The sequence below is a fragment of the Megalobrama amblycephala genome, linkage group LG6 (assembly GCF_018812025.1).
Source record: "Megalobrama amblycephala isolate DHTTF-2021 linkage group LG6, ASM1881202v1, whole genome shotgun sequence".
Taxonomy (NCBI): Eukaryota; Metazoa; Chordata; class Actinopteri; order Cypriniformes; family Xenocyprididae; genus Megalobrama; species Megalobrama amblycephala.
The window spans coordinates 37,365,859-37,385,486 of record NC_063049.1 but is presented as its reverse complement, the minus strand read 5'-3'; the positions used below and the strand labels follow the sequence as shown (position 1 = coordinate 37,385,486).

Below are 19,628 nucleotides of genomic sequence, written 5' to 3'. Positions count from 1 at the left end.
CATTTAAATACTCGCGCTCCCCGCCCCCAAGCTCGCAACTCTATAATACATTGCATAAACAAAGTTCACACAGCTAATATAACCCTCAAAATGGATCTTAACAAAGTGTTCGTCATGCAGCCTATCAGATCATGTAAGTATAGTATTTATTTGGATGTTTACATTTGATTCTGAATGAGTTTGATAGTAGCCTATGTGTGGCTAACGGGCTAAAGCTAACATTACACACTGTTGGAGAGATTTATAAAGAATGAAGATGTTTATGAATTATACAGACTGCAAGTGTATACTAATGAAAATAACAACGGCTCTTGTCTCCGTGAATACAGTAAGAAACCAAGGTTAACTTTAACCACATTTAACAGTACATTAGCAACATGCTAACGAAACATTTAGAAAGACAATTTACAAATATCACTAAAAATATCATGGATCATGTCAGTTATTATTGCTCCATCTGCCTTTTTTCGCTATTGTCCTTCCTTGCTTACCTAGTCTGATGATTCACCTGTGCATGGATCCAGACGTTAATACTGGCTGCCCTTGTGTAATGCCTTCAACATGGGATGTCATATGCAAAATTTGGGGGCGTACATATTAATGATCCTGACTGTTGCATCACAGTCGGTGTTATGTTGAGATTCGCCTGTTCTTCAGAGGTCTTTTGCACAAATCAAATTTACATAAGAAGGAGGAAACAACGGTGTTTGAGACTTACTGTATGTCATTTCCATGTACAGAACTCTAATTATTTAACTATGCCAAGGTAAATTCAATTTTCAATTCTAGGACACCTTTAAAATCTTCTTGAAATGTACTTAAAATATTATTTTGTTTTCTATCTTGCTTGCTAATCTAGTTGTCTAATAAACCTAAACCACAATGCATTACTGTTGACTCTGAGGAATTTGTTGTTCTTCTTTTGTAAGTCGTTTTGGATAAAAGCATCTGCTAAGTGCATTCATGTAAATATAAAACAAAATTAAAACGTTTCACATATTCCAGTGTTTTTTTTTTTTTTTTTAAATTCCCCTGAGGAGAAAAATGAACAACATGCTTAGTAAAGACTTCCTATGCAAGAACAGAAAACTTTCAGGGGTATTTTTATTGGCATATAATTGCAAAGTGATTTCTTCCCAAGTTCCCATAGGGAGAAAGAGAGGGAGGGAGTGTACAGGCAGTGAAAATAGGGCATACAGTATGTGCTCTCAGGTAGCGTTGCCCCTGAGGTATCGGGATGAGCATGCGTGGAGATTTCCAACGCGAAAAATTACGAATTCTATACATATACTATGGCGACGTCAGTTTATAAATATTACTTGCACAGTGCTGACGTCGCGTGGTTACCATCCAATAGCAAATGCTCCGCATATGAATATTAAGTACATCACGCCGACGTTCTATTTAACTCTCCAATGGCGAAATGTCGGTGGCGAATATTAATTAGTTCCAGTTGACGTTGCTTAGTAACCTGCCAATGGCGAAGGCTTGTGTAATGAATATTACTCACGTAGCCATCGCCATAGTAGGATTCGTAAACTTCAGTCAGGACGCGGCTCATCGCCTCACAGTCCGTTCGAGTCGAGCAACCTGCAACCCGGAGTGACGCCAAGTCTGTTCAACTTTACCGGTAAACATCAGCTGTTCAGGTAAGTCAACCTCAGGAGAATTCATATGCAAATGCGTTTTTGACAGCCGGAGCGGAGTTATCCTACACAACTTCATTTTAGTGAATGAAAAACAACTTGAAGCATCAAGCCAGTATTTGCTATTTTAACTCGTGTGTGAGATTGTATGGATGTTTTAGGCAGAAATCTTGCGTATTTGCTCCCAAAGTGCGTCTTTCTTCAATTTTTCAGTAATCAGGGTATGTTTAATTATCAACTTTGGCAAACACTTTCACCTTACCTGTTCGCACCGCTTTCTAAGCGTTAAAGTAGTTAACGGTCATTCTGTCCTGCAAGGCGTCATATCTCAACTGACGCGCTAGTAATGGCCAAAAATGCTGTTTAAGTTGGTCGTTAGCTAACTAGGTTTCACCAACAGATATTTATAAAGGTATAGTTCACTCAGAAATTAAAGCTCATCCTCATACAGTATCAAACATATGGCTTTACTTTCTTTGAATGTCCTGCACTGTATTATGTTTTCCGTAAGCTTTTTACAAAGGACTTGAAATCATAAAAGTGTCATAACAGCAGTCCAAATGACTCGTATAATATATTACAAGTTTTTGGAAGCCATATGACAGCTTTGTGAACGAACAGTTTAAATTGATAATCTTGAAATGAACACTTGTCATTTGAGAAATAGAAGTGTCCGATTTACGAAAGAACGATTCTTTTGAGTCGGATCTTCTCAATTACTCACCAATTGATAAAACCAATACGAAGGATTTGTTCACGAATCAAACCGATGTGGTTCATGATTTCTACTCACTATCTCAATCTCATCTGGTCTCATCTGCTGATTTTGCGTCCATTTTGAGGCTTGGCATCTTTGATTTTGAGTGAAACATTCCATTAAATAACAGAAAAAAAAGAAGAAAAACAATATATATTATTATTATTATTATTACATATACATATTATACATATACAATTATACAATATTGTTTCATTGTCAGTATGTATCAAGTAGTTCTTGAGTGTTCTCAGGTGTTCAACATCAGACATCTTCATTGCTTTAGCTATATGAATTATAGCTATTTCTATATATATTGATGTAAATGCATGCAAAACAACACACAAATGATGGTGACAGTGGAGTGGAAGTGCATGTAGGTATACCAGTAGTACGGGATTGCAGTGAGCGTCTTTCACAGTTTGATATTATATTTTTGCATTTGTCCTTGGACTAAATAATCCTCTCGTATTTGTAATTCTACAGTAAGCCTCATAATATATGCAACCTAAATGGCTTTATACTGACTTTAAGCTCTGGCCTTTGTGTCTTCGAGCAACCTTTGTTCATCCATAATTGTAAAAATAGAAATGTTCTTAATGGAAATATAAAACAGTTGAATATGATTGCTCTGGTCCATAATCCAGTGTTGGTCTAAAAGTGTTAGTGCATTACCCTATTTCAAACAAATTTACCTGGTTAAATCTAGCCAGAGCTTTTGGAAATTTGACCTTTTATGTCAGTTTCTGTGTATTGGGTTCTTCTCTCTCTCTCTCTCTCTCTCTCTCTCTCTCTCTCTCTCTGTGTGTGTAATGTGAACATAAGGCAGTAGGTGTGGCTTCTCAGATATTCTCAGTGAAGTGTGGTCTAATATACATAATTAATAGAGCACTTATGTCCTTTACTCATCTTTACTCATCAGGACTAATTTGTTCAGCAGTGTTGCGTCATGCTTTCAAGAGCAAAACACATTGTAGACTTAAGGCATCTTGGGAATTAGGTTGGTTTGAAACTTCTTTTCTTAAACATATATTAGTCCACCTTTGTTCTAGGTGTCCGTAAGATTAATGTACCCATAGTGACAATAAGCAAGCATATGCAGGCATAGAACAGAGCACATGTTAGTTTTTCACTTCCTTCTTACCTCCTTCCTTCCTTCCTTCCTTCCTTCCTTCCTTCTGCATTTCATTATTCCCAGTGTTGTGGCTGACACATTACAAGTTATGTAATCAGATTACTTTTTCAAGTAACTACTAGTAAAGTAATGCATTACTTTTTCAATTTACAACAAAATATTATAAAAATATTATATATTTTGACTTTTGACTATGACTTTTGACTTTGACTCATAAAATATTATAAAATTTCAAATAAATAAGTAATGCAAGTTACTTTTTCACATTTACTGACTGACAGCTCCCCTGTCCCCATGTTGAGAGAAATAAAGTGCAGAGGTGTTGTGTGCGCTGTGTAAACATGATGGTTATTGTAGTTCTTTAACTAAATGTGAACATGCATTTACTCATCTCACTTGCACAAAAACATTCAGTATTCCTCAAAATGAATAAAAACAGTGAAATGAAATCTCAGAATTTTATGCAAACCTGTAATAATTAACTGTATTAACTGTATTAAATTACACAAATATACTTTATGTATTTAATCTAACTTTATTAACCAGTGTCTTTGCTGCTGACCTTCAATGATCTAATTCAACCATTCTAATTATCAAAAATTACTTTAGATTAGATTTAGAAATAAAAGTTTTGAACTTCCTTCTCCTGTATCCTATTCTTCTTTAATCCAGAATGGCAGCACAGCTGAAAGGTTTGTTTTGAGCTGTGCCCTCTACTGTACAGGTGTAAATATGCATTCCTTCAGCCTGAGGCTTATTCATTTCACTTTAGATGAGAAAGGGCCTTAAAGGTGCTACAGAGGATGTTTTGTTTTATTCATTTTTGCAATATTACTTGAAACTGTCTTTACTAATTGATAAAAGACTATTTATTAGGTGCACTGAAAGGAATAATATTAATATACATCATCTGTGCACGAGGTAGGGCCTTAAAAACATCAGCCAATCGTTTACGCGATCATGGCGTAAACGATTGGCCCTCTGGCTTGTCAATCACTGCCATGACGTTCCTTGTGAGAGACGTGCGCGGATTGGCCCTCTGGCTTGTCAATCACTGCCATGACGTTCCTTGTGAGAGACGTGCGCGGCTGCGCGCTCCAGTAACTTTCCACACTCCACAGGCGCCGCATGCAATGTTTTTGTCAGGAGACAGGAGTAACAACTGCAGATTATGAGTCACCTGCGGTGAGTCCGACATAATAAATCCACTAACACGACACAGCGAATGCCGGTGGTGTTCCAATACTCGTGCATGAGTTTTGGGAGGCGTTCCCTCGAAATGAGCTGTGAAGGAGGGGCGTTGTTCTTACGCATGCACTCATTTCAAAAACTCAGTAACAGTCTTTGGTTTCTCAGTCGACGAAAAGATCCTCTGTAATACCTTTAACATTTGCCAAAAATATAACTGTTTTGTTGTTATTAAAAAAACAAACAAGCAAGTCCAGCCCAGGTGAGAAAAAGTAATGTAATGCATTACTTTTCATAAAAAGTAACTAAGTAATGCAATTAGTTACTTTTTTAGGGAGTAACGCAATATTGTAATGCATTACTTTTAAAAGTAACTTTCCCCAACACTGATTCTTCCCACATATCCATTCTTCTTGGAAGAGTTTCTTGACTGTTTAATAAGTCTGAAACATTGTATTATGGAACTCTGATCTATGCATATTTTGAAAGTAAAGAGAGCTGCCTAATTCATCTTTGAGATTGTACTTTAGCTCAGCACAAAATTGTAACCCAGAACTCTCAAATGTTCACAGGGCTGTTATTATACCTGCTGTCTCTGTCAGGAATATAGGAGCTGGTGATGTGCACTTGCTATCTCAATAAGTATGGAGAAGCACTTGTGGAGAGTACAATCAAAGAGTTTCCCTTCTGTATGGCAGTTACACGTCTTGTTGCCACTATTTAATATCACTGTTAATTGCACTCATAAAATCTCAATCAACAGCATGCTGCTGCTAGTTGTACAGAAGACCTGCTGTAAAATCCAGGGAGAAAATGATTATCTGCACAGTGTTAAACCTCCCCACCTCTGCTAATGGTTATACAAGGTTAACAAGAACATTTTGGCAATTTCATCGATGTCTTTAAAGGAAATGCCGGAGCAGTTTTGGGATTATTCAAGGTCAACAAGAATAAGTCTTTTGCTTAAAGGTGAAATGTGTAAATTCTGCGCCACTGGAATCCCTCAATGGAATTGCAAAAATGAGGTTTGTTTTCAAGCATGTTTACAGATTGCTTCTCCTTTCTGTCATTGGTTGGTTTGATGAAATATGATGTCTCTAGTTGCCATCATTCTTTTTTTGGATCCATTTGAAAAGAAGTTGATACCCTGGAGATTTGGAGATAGTGTGAGAAGTCACAGGTTTATATCAGGAATCAAGCTTCTTGGTGAGAACTGAGTGTCATCTTGTAGTATGATATCTGTCTGCATATAAATATGTCTGCTTAAACTTAAAAAAAATATTAAGCAGCACAACTGTTTTCAACATTGATAATAGTAAGAATGATTAGTATCTTGATTATGATTAAAGAATGATTTCTGAAGGATCATGTGACACTGATGCTGAAAATTCTGCTTTTCCATCACAGAAATACATTACATTTTAAAATATAGCCTATTCAAATAGAAAAGATCTATTTGACATCTACAATCGTAACACAAATTAAGATATTTTTGTTGAAATCCAAGAGGTTTTCATAATTAAAATAGTCAACGTGACTACAAATTTGTTGAAAAAAAAGTTGTTGTTTTTGTTTTTGCACACAAAAAGTATTCTCATCACTTCATATAATTAAGGTTGAACCACCGTAGTCATGTGGACTATTTTAACCATGTTATACTTTTCTGGACCTTGAATGTGGTAATTTCGTTGCTTTGTATTGAAGATTAAAAAAATCCTTTTGGATTTCATAAAAAATATCTTAATTTGTGTTCCGAAGATGAACGAAGGTCTTACGGGTGTGGAACGACATGAGGCTCAGTACTTAATGACAGAAATTTCATTTTTGGGTGAATTACCCCTTTAATATCTGTTAACACTTTATTTTGATCCCACAACAGACCTTCTACTGACTATAAGTAACTTTGCAAGTATGTCATATTCTTTTAATAACACTAACCCTAACCCAACAGTCTACAACATGTAGTTGCAAATTAATGACAGTTAGTTGACCTGCAAAGTTACTTATAGTTAGTAGACTGTCTAAAGTGGACCATCAAAATAAAGCGTAACCAAAAATCTTACTAACCCCACATTTTTGAACGGCAGAGTACATCAACTAGTTTACACGATCCAATCAATTCCTAATGGATAAAATCAAGTCCTGTCCTACATTGTTTTTCCACTGAATGTCCTGTTTTTTACTCTGACATACATCAGATTATGTCAATAAAATGGCTTGCAAATGGCAACATGTTGTCATGATCACTGGAAAATGAGTTACAGAGTTCGCCCACGGACAATTCCAGAAAATTGTTATGTTTCCCTTATATTTACCCAATATTGGTTGCAGACCATACATTGCCCATTATTTACAGTAAACAGACTCACATGGACCATTCTTAGTAATTTGTTTCATACTCCAAAACGTGCATGTTATTGTTTACCTCCTGATATTTATTTTATTCTTTCTCTGGACATAAACACTATTGTGGTTTTCTATCTTTTCCTTGTGTTGCACAAAAGCCTTGCTGCCATGCTACAATAAAGGCTGGTTTTGTGGTATAGCATGTCCCCCTGCAGCTAGGAGATGCCTGTATAGGTGACTGGTAATTAGTCCCATTCTGTCTGCCGTGATTTATGGAGCTCACCGTCATGCATGAAAGTGATCCATGAGCCAAAGAGGCAGTCGTTCTACACAAGCAAGCTTACGTAGTTATAATTTCATATTTTAGTAAAATTATTTGAGTTAACAGTACAAACCATTAATTTGCATGTTTAAATTTGAATATCCTATACTGTATTTTTGTGGCCTGTTTGGTTCCACATTGTCACTACCATAATAATATCTCAGTAATAGATCTTAATAAAATCTAAGGATGGGCAATATGGTCAAAAGCTCTTCCTCAAATTTTTGGGACACATCTGCCTCTGTTTTTGACATTATTCCATGTTTTTCCATTGCAAATATTCTACCGCGCAGCAAAAACTGACACATTTCTACTGTCACACTGTATATACCGTCACCTCGCCGCTTCCCAGTAACGTCTATTAACATATGTCTCAGTTGGTCTAATAGTCATTTGTCATTGTTGCACTACTACTGAGAGTCTTTTACCAGCTGAATTATATAAAACTCATTTGCTGTTAAGGTCACAACTGCTGTGGAGTGACGTGCAATTGTGACGTGACATCTAACGTGACCTGAATTAGCATGCATATTACTGCCAATATACACACACACGCATGTACATATATTTTCGTCATTGTGTGCGTAGCTCCTTTGACCTTACATTTATTTTTACTGACGGAAAAGCCCGGGAGGGGGCTGCTGCTCCTGGCTGGGTATGGAATGGGGCAGAAATAAATTGCCTCCACATCTCCTGTGTCTCTGCGGAGTTTAACGAATGATAACGTAGCTGGGAAACTAGGATATTGGGAAGGTCAGCTAGTTCTAGTAATTAGCAGGAGGGATGAAGATGGAAGGTGAAAGAGGGAGAGGGAGTAATGAATCACTCTTACTGTATTTTTTCCTGACAGGACTGGGGATATTTTGAGGGACTTAAAAAAATATATAATTTCTCCACAGAGAATTTGTTTTAACAATTACATATAAACCTTTGAAGGTTAATATATATATTAGGGGTGTAACGGTACATGTAGCTAATTGTCCCAAAACCGTCACAGTTTGGTGCATACAGTCAGACAATGAATAGTCAGTCACAGGCGATCCACACGCCAATCCAGAAGGGGGCACATGTGGTAATGCAATGCTGTTTGCTAACTGCTACAACAGGAAAAAGCGCAGAAGAACAGCAGACGATCTATGCATAGATATGTTTACGTGTAATTTCTCAACCAATGTTTCAACCGCGGAAAGACATCAATATAACATCTTGAGAATAATATCTCATGTAGCATTACATTTACCTCAGGCAAGTCATTTAGTGTCCACGGCATGTTAGTTCACTAGAGAAATTAACTCTAGAGGGGAGCTTTTAACTAAATATATGCACTAAATTAGATTATATATTACATTTACTTTACCTGTTCGTAATGTCTTATAATTATTTAATATATGTTTAAATAAATTTGTCATGATACAAGTTATGACAGTAACTGTGTAAATGATCATAATTATTTCAAAAATAAATGTGAGTAAGTGAATAAGTGAATTTAGGTACACAGTCTGTCATGTACCATTTTTAAATGCTATATTGCTTCTGTAATTGTAATTAGAGCTGACTGGTTTGGTTCATGGTTTAGAGAAGAAAAAAAAAACCCTAGAGAGAAAATGAACAGGCAAAATACTTCCGGAAACCAAGGTCTCAGAAAGAGTGGGCATCACTGTAGTGCTACGTATATAAACCACATACTCTCTAAATATTTCATTCCCTTTACTTGTGACACTGTAGCCTCTTCTCCTTAACCTCCATGTGGATGTCCCTGTGTTCATCCAGGCCTATTTTTTAACATTATTAAAGTCTTCTGATTCGTGAGTTTTTTATTTTTATTTTTGTAATATATATTTTTTTTGTTTCCAAAGTCAATTGCTGCTCTACTGTAGAGGTCCTGCTGAGCTGATGCTAATTTTGCCAGTTCCTACTTATTAAAGCCCCTGTTTGTCACGTGCCTTTATATTTGTAACGTAACTGTGACAATTCACACCGTGTGCCGATGCCAAGAGACGGATGTGACGGGTGTCATGAGAGAGAGCAACACTGGGATTGTGGTGACATTACGTTCCCCAAAGAGAGGCAACACTTACAGTGTCTTTTGCATTATGAAATGCTGCACAACACACATGTGATTTGACAAGCTCAGTGGCAGTTTTTGCCTGGCAGGTGCATAATAAATAATGTCTATCATGTCTTCACTACCGATGACCTATGGATGCTGCCAAAATGTATGTAGTTAAACAGCGAAACGGATATTCACTGAGAAAATATGCAGAGTGAGACTTGACTTCATGCAGAGGAACTAATTGGATTGTAAAAAGTGACTGATATGTACCAGGGTGAAGCCAGGTGTTTGTTGGGAAGGGGCCGAACAATAAGAGGGATTCATGACATCACCCGAAAAGGATAGTTGTTTCAGATGTGGAGAAAGTTCCGTCCATTTAGATAAAATTGTAACAAAAAATTTTCTTTGTAATTGGTGTATCTATAAATTATGTACAAAAAGACTGTGAACATTCATTTAAAAAAGTAATGATTGACTTCTAATCCAGTTTGCAGCTTTTCGCAGTTGTGTTGCCCATTGTTTTCTGTCCTCTATCATAAAAAAGCAAAAAATTAAATAATATAAAGTTCAAATTTAAAGGTAAAGGAGTCAGCAATTTCAAACGATCCCTCTACGGCACCCAATTAGATTTTCTTACTCTGCATCAGCAAAATGAGGTGCAGTTTTCTTACCTTGGTGCATGCTGAAATCAATTAACCCTCCAAATCGTACCACTTTGACTGACAGTAACTGAATTCATTCAAACAGTTTACACCGCAGTTAAACTGTTGATGTCAGTGCTAATGATGTCAGTTATTATGAGGTCATCTTTTTATATTTTCCCAATATCTGGGATGTGATTCTTGTAACCCTGATGTCAAAATGGCTTACATCAGTAGCTCCTACAGGCCGTGTGATTGGTCCTAGTCTGGAAGCGAGGACAGAGTGGCCAAAAAACGCTTCGAGCTTGATAATGGGTGACAAATGCTGAGTCCCACTGTTTAGCTGCATTCTGATTCACAGGGTCCCGACACAGCATTCACTGCTCCTAACATACTGAGCAGAGGATCTGTATAAGTTCTCTTCAGTTGACAACGAGCTCATTTAAAATTGCCTGCAATGTCATCAAAAACATATAGCATTTAAGATGGAAATGTCAGGAGTTTCTTGTATATATAATATATTCTTGTTTATACACATGTACTACTACTGTTCAAGATTTTAGGGTTGGTAAGATTTTTTTCATACTTTTATGTAGCAAGGATTAGTTCATTTCAGAATTAAAGTTTCCTGATAATTTGCTCACCCTCATGTCATCCAAGATGTTTATGTCTTTCTTTCTTCAGTCGAAAAGAAATTATGGTTTTTGAGGAAAGCATTCCAGGATTGTTCTCCATATAGTGGATTTCAACGAATATCAACAGGTTGAAGGTCCAAATTGCAGTTTCAAGGCAGCTTCAAAGAGCTCTACACGATCCCAGCCAAAGAATAAGGTTCTTGTCTAGCGAAACGATCGGTCACTTTCTAAAAAACAATAATTTATATACTTTTTAACCACAAATGCTCATCTTGGACTATCTCTGCGATGCTGCACACTTTACTTAATCAAGTTGGAAAGGTCATGTGTGTATTTTAAAGTGTATTAAAGGTGCCCTAGAATTGAGAATTGAATTTACCTTGGCGTAGTTGAATAACAAGAGTTCAGTACATGGAAATGACATACAGTGAGTCTCAAACACCATTGTTTTCCCTTCTTATATAAATCTCATTTGTTTAAAAGACCTCCGAAGAACAGGCGAATCTCAACATAACACAGACTGTTACGTAACAGTCGGGATCATTAATATGTACGCCCCCAATATTTGCATATGCCAGCATGAGAATTTAAAGGGGCCGCAGCCTGAATCGCCGCATATTTAATGATGCCCCAAAATAGGCAGTTAAAAAAATGTATTAAAAAAAATTCTATGGGGTATTTTGAGCTGAAACTTCACAGACACATTCAGGGGACACCTTAGACTTATATTACATCTTTTGAAAACACGTTCTATGGCACCTTTTAAAATAGAAAGTTATTTGTAAATGCAGTCTTGGTAAACATAACATCATATTGACCCCAAACCTGTGAACGTTAGTGTATATACAATACAATAATTATTTATTTTTTATTTATGATGTCATAATGTTGGTCCTGCTGATTTGTGTTTTTTTATTTTTCCTTAGTACATAGGATATGATATGAATGTGAAATAAAATATAATTTATATTCTTTCGTTTCAGAACGTTTAGAAAGCAGTTCAAGTAAAATGCTGAGTCTGCACCCGCTAATTCGGTTCCACTATAATCAGGTTGCGCAAAACTCTCGGCTCAACTGGGCTTTCGCTGATCTCCTTTTGATTGGCTACTGGCACGAGGTATCTGTCCTCACCTAGGCTTCTAAGTTCTTCAGATTTCCCGTCAATCATCTGTGGTTAGTGGGATGGAACTTTCCTCTCACCGCTGAAATCCAGGACTGAGTAATGGACCTAAGAGAGAAACTGCAACAGCTGCCCCGACTGTAGTGTTTTATTTAGCATCGCCTCAGGTTATATGTAACCCTGCAAAAATCTGATAAAAGCCCCTCTTCTTAGTATATATATTTCAACATGTGAATTAATGATTTAAGTGTAGCTCATGTTGGAATTTCACCATCTACCTAATCCCAGATAATTGCATGCATGTAACTCAATCAGAGCGGATCCAGCAACAGACTGGCTGCCTATGGTCTACAATATTTAATTAATTATATTTATAATCAACAATTCTCTGTCTTTTTTTAACTGAGCTTTTTGTTATGCATTGTAGGAATGCCTTCTCTGTGAAGGACACATGCTGCCTTTGAATTGTGCCAAATTAATTTATCTTACAAGGCAGCATAATCATGTCAGCAGTGTGCCCATGATGCCTTAAAATGCTGCCTACGTAGGTTTTGGAACAGAGCTGTTGTGTCTTTTTATAGGTCTGCACAGGTGGTATATGCATATGTGGCCCAAAAAGTGTAAAAAAAAAAAAACATAACTATAACAGAACCGAAAGTTAGATTACGAAGTATTGAGAATACGGACTGTGGATTAAAAAAGATCTAGACTTTAATCAGAGAGCGAGGAATCATTTGTTAAATGTGATTTTGAGGAAGGAAGCAGCTTGCGGATCAGATGAGCCGAGGGATGGTTTGGCTCAGTGACAGATGGGAAACATTAGGGCTCCTCTAATCCTTTCAACATTGACACCAGAGTGTGAGAGAGGTAACTCACACCCACAGCGTCTGAAACCAACACACAAAGCAGAAGAACTTGCGCCGAATATCTCTTAAAGCTAGCAAAGGAGCAGAACTGTTGCATGGGTCAGTGACTTTCTCTGTTTGAATAGAGAGCATTCAGTGCAGCTTTATATACACACTGGAGGCAGAGTTAATGCATTTCTATCAAGGGGTCAAGGTTTGATGGTTAGCATGACCCAGTTAAGCCCTGCTGGTAGATGTTATAACTGCACTATAAGATGGGCAAAAAGCATCTTTCTCTATTGACTGCCATTGAGAAGTTGTTAAACTTATGAAGTTGATTGTTATGAAATGAAATGAAATGAATAGAGGGGGAGGGGGGGTTATGCAATAAATAATTTTTTTGGTAATATTTTTCCCCGTCTGCTGTGCCTGTCTGATGTCACAGCTCAAGATCATCAATACTGAAGTGTTTGGGACTGTGCACATTCCTGTGGTGCCATCAAACAATCAGCTTCAGGACATCATATTCCTGTGGCTACAGCATGATTACTCTTTTTTTTGTGTGAAATTAAGAATTGAGCTGGAATTTGTATCAAATTGCTCACACCCTACAGGAAGCTGAATTTCAATTTAAAGTGGAATATAATGTATTCAAGCAAATGAAGTGTTCTTAAACATGAATTAATTTAATAAATATGATTAAAATATATAAAGTAAATATAAATTTATATGCAGGAGGTGGCATTTGAACTATCTGTCCATCCTTCCGACCGATCTGTCTGTCCGTCCGTCTGCCATTCGTCTATTGCGGAGCTCCCTTCAGTCCGTGCTTGGCAAAAGTTGGACAAATTGCACACCCTACGGTCTTGTGGACTTAACGGACACAAGCACACAGCGGCCGTTGTAAGTCCACAAGATCATAAGTGCATATGAAGTGTGCCTTTTGGAACAGGGCTTATCTGTCTGCATCAGTTGCTGTTTCCAACCACCTATTTTTAGGACCATCCATCCATCCCAAAATTCAAGCTCAAAAATTAAGCAACTGATAATGCTAATGGCCTGTTATGTTGAAATGCTAATGGAAGTTTTGTAGGTATTGTACAGCACCTTTATTACTACCTACAGAGGAAGCCTTTAATGTGATCAACCGCAGTAGCTTCTGGACTGACCCTGGGTTACTTTCACTGTCAGGTGTTGGTGGATGTGATTTAAGGATTTTCTTGTTAATTTTTCATTAACCGTCTCCTATAAATCATAATGGACAAAAAATATTTGCTGCAGTTTCCTTTTAATTTTAATTTTGAAACTTCTGCTGCTGAAATGAAGGGGCCATACGGATTCCCTTTCCGGAATCCCGCCTGATTGTATTTGTGATGGTTTGGATGCCGTTGTCATAAATGTATTTTTTCATGAAGCATCTTCAAATTATTATTACTACTGTAAGATATTTTATGAATGCAAGTAAAGAATGAAATGCTTGCATTGTTTCATTTATCTTCTGCCATGCTTATTTATATGTGGAGTGCCATGTTTACTCATTCTTGGAACATGAAGCTTAAAGATTATCTGTCCAGTGAGGATGCAAGTCATTTAGATTTAGAGTAATCTGATTGCATAGTAGGTACAAATTATAGCATAAAGGGCCACACAAGTAGGGTAACAGCCGGCCTTTGTAAGCCCCATCTCTCAGATGATTGGTCAGCAATGGATTACTAACTCGGAGATAATTATGCTGGTAAATCCCAAATCCCGAATGTGCAGCAGCTGTACGGACAAACATGGCCTTTTTTCGTGTGCTGTTATGATAGTGAAAATACTTCCAGCCCATTTTTTTCCCTCTCCTGTTGTGTGGTATGATTGTAAATCGCTTATGACTGCTAATCCAGTTGCATTTTCAGTACACAAATATGAATGATATTGCACTACAGTTCATCCCATAATTGAATGCCCTATTCCTGACCCCCCAGTAAAATATTGGGAAAACAAAGTTGAGGGGATTTGGCCGTGTATTATCTAACAGAGAAAGTATTTATTTATTTATTTATACAAAGTTGAATACTCTTATAATTAAATTGAGGATAAAATTTGTCCCCTTTTTTTCCATTTTCACCCCTCAGATTTCTCTGTACTTTGATTTTCCATTGTTTACATTGCAGAATGCTTTGTCTTATTAACATACTGTCCACAGTCCAACCAGTATCGACATAGCGTGACTTACATCAAGTCATTGTTGTTCTTTTCTAGACAAACTTTGAATATTGTCTACCTGCCTCTTAGCTCTTTACATTGCAGCAACGAAAGTCTATTGATGAAATGTCCACCTTGTCCTGTCTTTGGACCCTTTTTAATAATTCATCTGTCATCTTGGTTTACGGCACGTATATAGTCAGGCCAGGTTCATTAGGATGTCCCACAGCAAGGTGAGTCGAACCTTCTCATTTCACCTGAAATCTTTCACTCCTTCGGAAAGACTGTCTTCTTCCTCGCTTCTCCAGATCACTCCCTTAAAGGGATAGTTCACCCAAAAATGTAAATTTGCTGTTAATTAACTCTCAGGCCATCCAAGATGTAGGTGACTTTTTTCTTTAGTAGAACAGAAGGTTTTTTTTGTTTTTTTGAAGCTGAAACCGTGGTCCTTGGTGATTCATATAATGCAAGTCAATGGCTACCGTCACTTTGGAAGTCAAATAATACAGGCAAAACAAAATTAATACCTGTGGCTCCTGATGATACATTGAGGTCTTATGAAGTGAAATCATCCGACTGTGCAAGAAACTGAACATTATTTACAGTCCTGAGCATGTTCATGACAGTCTGGAGCGCAAGCTTCCTGTCGCATAGTGACGTAAAACAAGTAAAATCTTTTGCAATCATGCTTCAAGTAAAGTCTTTTTTTTTTTTTTTTGCAACTACCAGCTAAACCAGCATAAACGAAACCAGACCAGCATGGAAATTCCATACTGAGAACAACATGCTTGTAAGCCAGTATGATCCGATTTGTGAGTCATGTGAATCATTTAAGTCTGTTCATTTCATTGAATCATTCAGACTCATTAACAGATTTGTTGAACGATTCATTAGCAAATCAATTTTAAATTGTCTTTTAGAAATTTTTTGGAGTTGGAAATTTTGGACGATTTGGACGATTTTTGCTGTTGTACGAGCTCGCAGGTGTTATCACGTGGAAGTCATAGATGGTCGTATGGTCACAGTAGTGGTTGTGTGAGAGGAATTACGAGCCGAACCGAGTACATTACGGCATCTCCCGATTTTAAACATTTTTAAAAATTAGGGGAGTTGCCCGATTTTGACCAGTGTATAAGCTGTACCCCATGGACCCTTTTCACGTACTGTAATGACGCGTTTCCACAGTTAACAGCGCAAAGTTTTTAATATTTTAATTGTTTTTTTTAAATTTTATGACATAAAAGAAATTATTGCTGCCTCGAGGGTGTTTCTAATACTGCTTGCGGAGTGACAGCAAATTTGACTAAAATGTCAATTTTGTTTCTTTGGTTATTAAAAATATTATTACTAAAATTTTGTTTATTTGATGTTTACTAGTTTGCTGGTGACCAGTTTTGCTATCCATGCATAGCATCTAGCTAATTAAATATGTTTGAGCAGAAAAGCAGAAAAAAATATATTACATGAAAGCAGAAAAATATATTTAATAATACCAATTTCATTGACTTTTACTTTACACAATATAAAAATCTGATATTTCCAGGTTTTCCGTGACTGTGCTGTGCGTTCTGTATTGTGTGTTTTGTATCTGTGTTGATGCATGTGTGCAAGTGTGTGTGTCTTCCCTCTTTGCTTTACCCCCCGGCTCTCCAATCCCAGTGACAGGATGTGCCATTAATGTTCCTCAGAGCCGTCTCCTTGCGTGCTTTCAGAGATGGGGTGGTTTTTCTTCACACAGAAGGGCAAAAGGAGACATTTTTCTCCTCCTTTGGCTTAGTGAGAGAGTTGACAGCCTGGTTCTGTCAGGCGATGAACTGTCAGGTAGAGTCTTTTCTCGTTTTTCTTGCTCATAGAGCATATGTGGCTCTTATTCATCTGTAACGGCATCACGTTCTTCTCCTGTCTTAAGCAGACTGTGAGCTTCTGGGCTAAATACAATAACCTTGACCTGTGTCTGGCACTTTGGCAGAGGAGCCACACTACTATACTCTGATGTGTGGCCAAATAAACATGAGTAAGCTATTAGCATATCTGTTATTTACTTTTCATCCTTTACTTTTTCATTACAGTGCTCGCAAGGACTCAAACATTACAATTTTGCAAACATTACAAATACAATTTCATTACAGAAAATGCAGATCTAGCCTCTGTAATACAATGCAGCTTTCAGCTCCAAGTGTTTCTTCTTAGCTTGCTCATATACTATTGCATTTTCATCATCATCACCTTATGCTCTAAATAGCTCAGCAATATTGACGTTCATAACTAGTCAACGGATGCTGTCGTCAAGGTGATGCTCAGCCTATGAAACAGAACTCATTGGACACGTATACCATTACACACTTTGGCAGACGTGACCGCAATTGCAAGGGCATGCATGCTCGCAGTGGCTCCCTGTAATGGTACACTCTGACTGTTTGCATGCTGCTACAGCACATGTGATTGCCGTGGAGACTATAAGGGTGGAAATGTTTGTATCCCACTGCTCTGGTTTCGAGGTCTGAGGTGTGGTTGTTTTGTTGCACTGGTGCTGGATGGGGAATCTGGTTTCAGGGGATTTTTTTTTTTTTCAAGTTCATCTTAATCCCCATCTACTGTAGTTCACACAGGATGCGTCCTTGCATTAAAACAATTAGATTAATTTCTGCATTGTTTTAATTCACATGTACATTTGCATCTCAAGGTTTATGATTCTGGATGAACTGGGAATCACAATTTCTTTTTGTTTATATGTTGTTTATATGTTTCAAACAGAGATCACAATTCTCCCATTATTCTGAAGAGACAACTAAAAAAAAATAATGTAATTTACTTGAGGTTCTGCCAAAATGTGTCAGAACATATTTAAGTCGATTTAAAATGTTAAAATGTTTAATTAATCTAAGTGAATTATTTAAAAAGAACTGCTTGAATGAATAATTCAATGACTCATAAATACTTGACTCGTTTCATTACAGGATGAATCTGCGTTTCTGAGCGAATCTCTGGAATGAATGATTCAATGACAAATACATTTTTTAACGTGACTTATGGCCACCTACTGGCGTGATGTAATTAATTCAATCTTTATTTGAAGCGCCAAGTTACTTTCAAAAGTTGATTTGCTCCATTTTGATCGCTTCCGTAGACATCAGTGTTTATATCTGAACTATAAACTTTTATCCCAGTACTTCTGTGATAATATGAACATTTGTAACAGAAATAACGATACTGTGTGGTTGAAAAGATATCTGTGAAGATGTCTGTGAAGCTGTTTCATATCTATACATACAGCACCAACGCAGGTTTGGATGTTCTTATGTGATTTTGTCAAAGGTTTAATAGACGAAGTCTATTAAAGTCGAATCGTTGTCTTTTAAGAATGAGATCACGTGATTAAGTTCTGGTCTTCAAATTGGTTGAGAGGCGATCAGCACTGTTCGATATTGGACCTGTACTAGGACTGTTTAATATTTTTATCACTCCTCATGTCTCTTTGCATTCTAGACAGGCATCATTTCTCCCAGCATGTGGCAATGGTGGAGGTGAAAACCCACTATAATTTTCAAAATACTGTTGTTGTTGCTGTGTCACGGAATGTAGTTTAAGAGTTTTCAGATGAGAATGTAGTTCCCTAAACCTCAGATCAGTCAATTTTTCAGAGAAAAAAAGTTTTCGGAGTTGTGAGGTCCAGGCGATCTCCGTGCATTCAGTGCTCATGTACCCTGGTGAGAACAGCCTTGCCTCTGCAGGTTCTTCTGATATTTGCTGCAGGCGTTGATGTCTCTCTAACTGTTAAACATGAGATATAAATCATTTAGGGTATGTCTAAAAAGCAATCTTTGGTCTCATGAATCTATTATTTGTTCATGGGCAAATTGTTTTGACTGAGGGCAAAATAAAGTTAACCTTATATTTTTATTTAACTTTAATGCTGTACTAAAGTGGTGCCTTTGTACATTTGACTGTATTGTTTGCTTGTCTGTTTCCTATTGTACAAACTTCCTATTGTAAAAACAGTAATATTGTGAAATGTTTTTACAATTTAAAAGAGCTGTTTTCTATTTTTATATATTTTAAAATGTAATTCAAAGCTTCAATCAGCATCATTACTCCAGTCTTCAGTACCACATGATCCTTCAGAAATCATGCTGATATTTAGATATTTATTTTATTCCAGAAACATTTCTTATTATTATCAATGTTGAAAACATTATTCTGCTTTTTTTTTTGTTTTTTTTGTGGAAATTGTGATATTCCCCCCCAGAAGGGTCGTTGTAAGCTAGTTCACCCTGTTAGAGGTCAACTTGTTCATTCTGTGTACAGTCAAGCAATAACTCCTGGAATTGAATTTGGTTCTGTGTGAGTTTATGAATGCAGCTAATGTGTGGGGAGAGCTGGCACACGATGAGGTCTGAATAGAAAGTTGGACATGAGGTTTGATCTGACAGAATAAATAAAACTGTTTAAAAAACAACTTTCAACAGGATTATTTCACTTCATTTTCAGTTTTTTTCAATGAGAATTTTTGTCTGTAATATTCTGTTTATTACTTTATACTCTATACTTTAATACTTCTATACAAAATATGTGTTATTTGAGCTGTAAAGTTGTCTAAATCACCATTTTATTGGTGAGACTGCTACTTATGTTCTGTCGATTTGCTCCATGTAAGCATTAATTTCATGGATGTTTGCTCTTTCTGGTATCTTATGATGTAACAGCTTGAGAGCAAGGCAAAGGCAAGGTTAGTATAATACGTGTATAATATTTT

General features: G+C 36.9%; 1 protein-coding gene across 1 annotated transcript in view; it reads left to right on the top strand.

Annotated features, from left to right (window-relative positions):
* The first annotated feature begins 1,438 nt into the window (after window positions 1-1,438).
* The window catches only part of znf385b (zinc finger protein 385B), a 150,580-nt gene continuing 132,390 nt past the window's right edge, over window positions 1,439-19,628 (top strand). The window contains exon 1 of the mRNA XM_048194492.1: window positions 1,439-1,649. The gene's annotated coding sequence lies outside the window, so the exon portion shown is untranslated. The remainder of the gene's footprint in view (window positions 1,650-19,628) is intronic.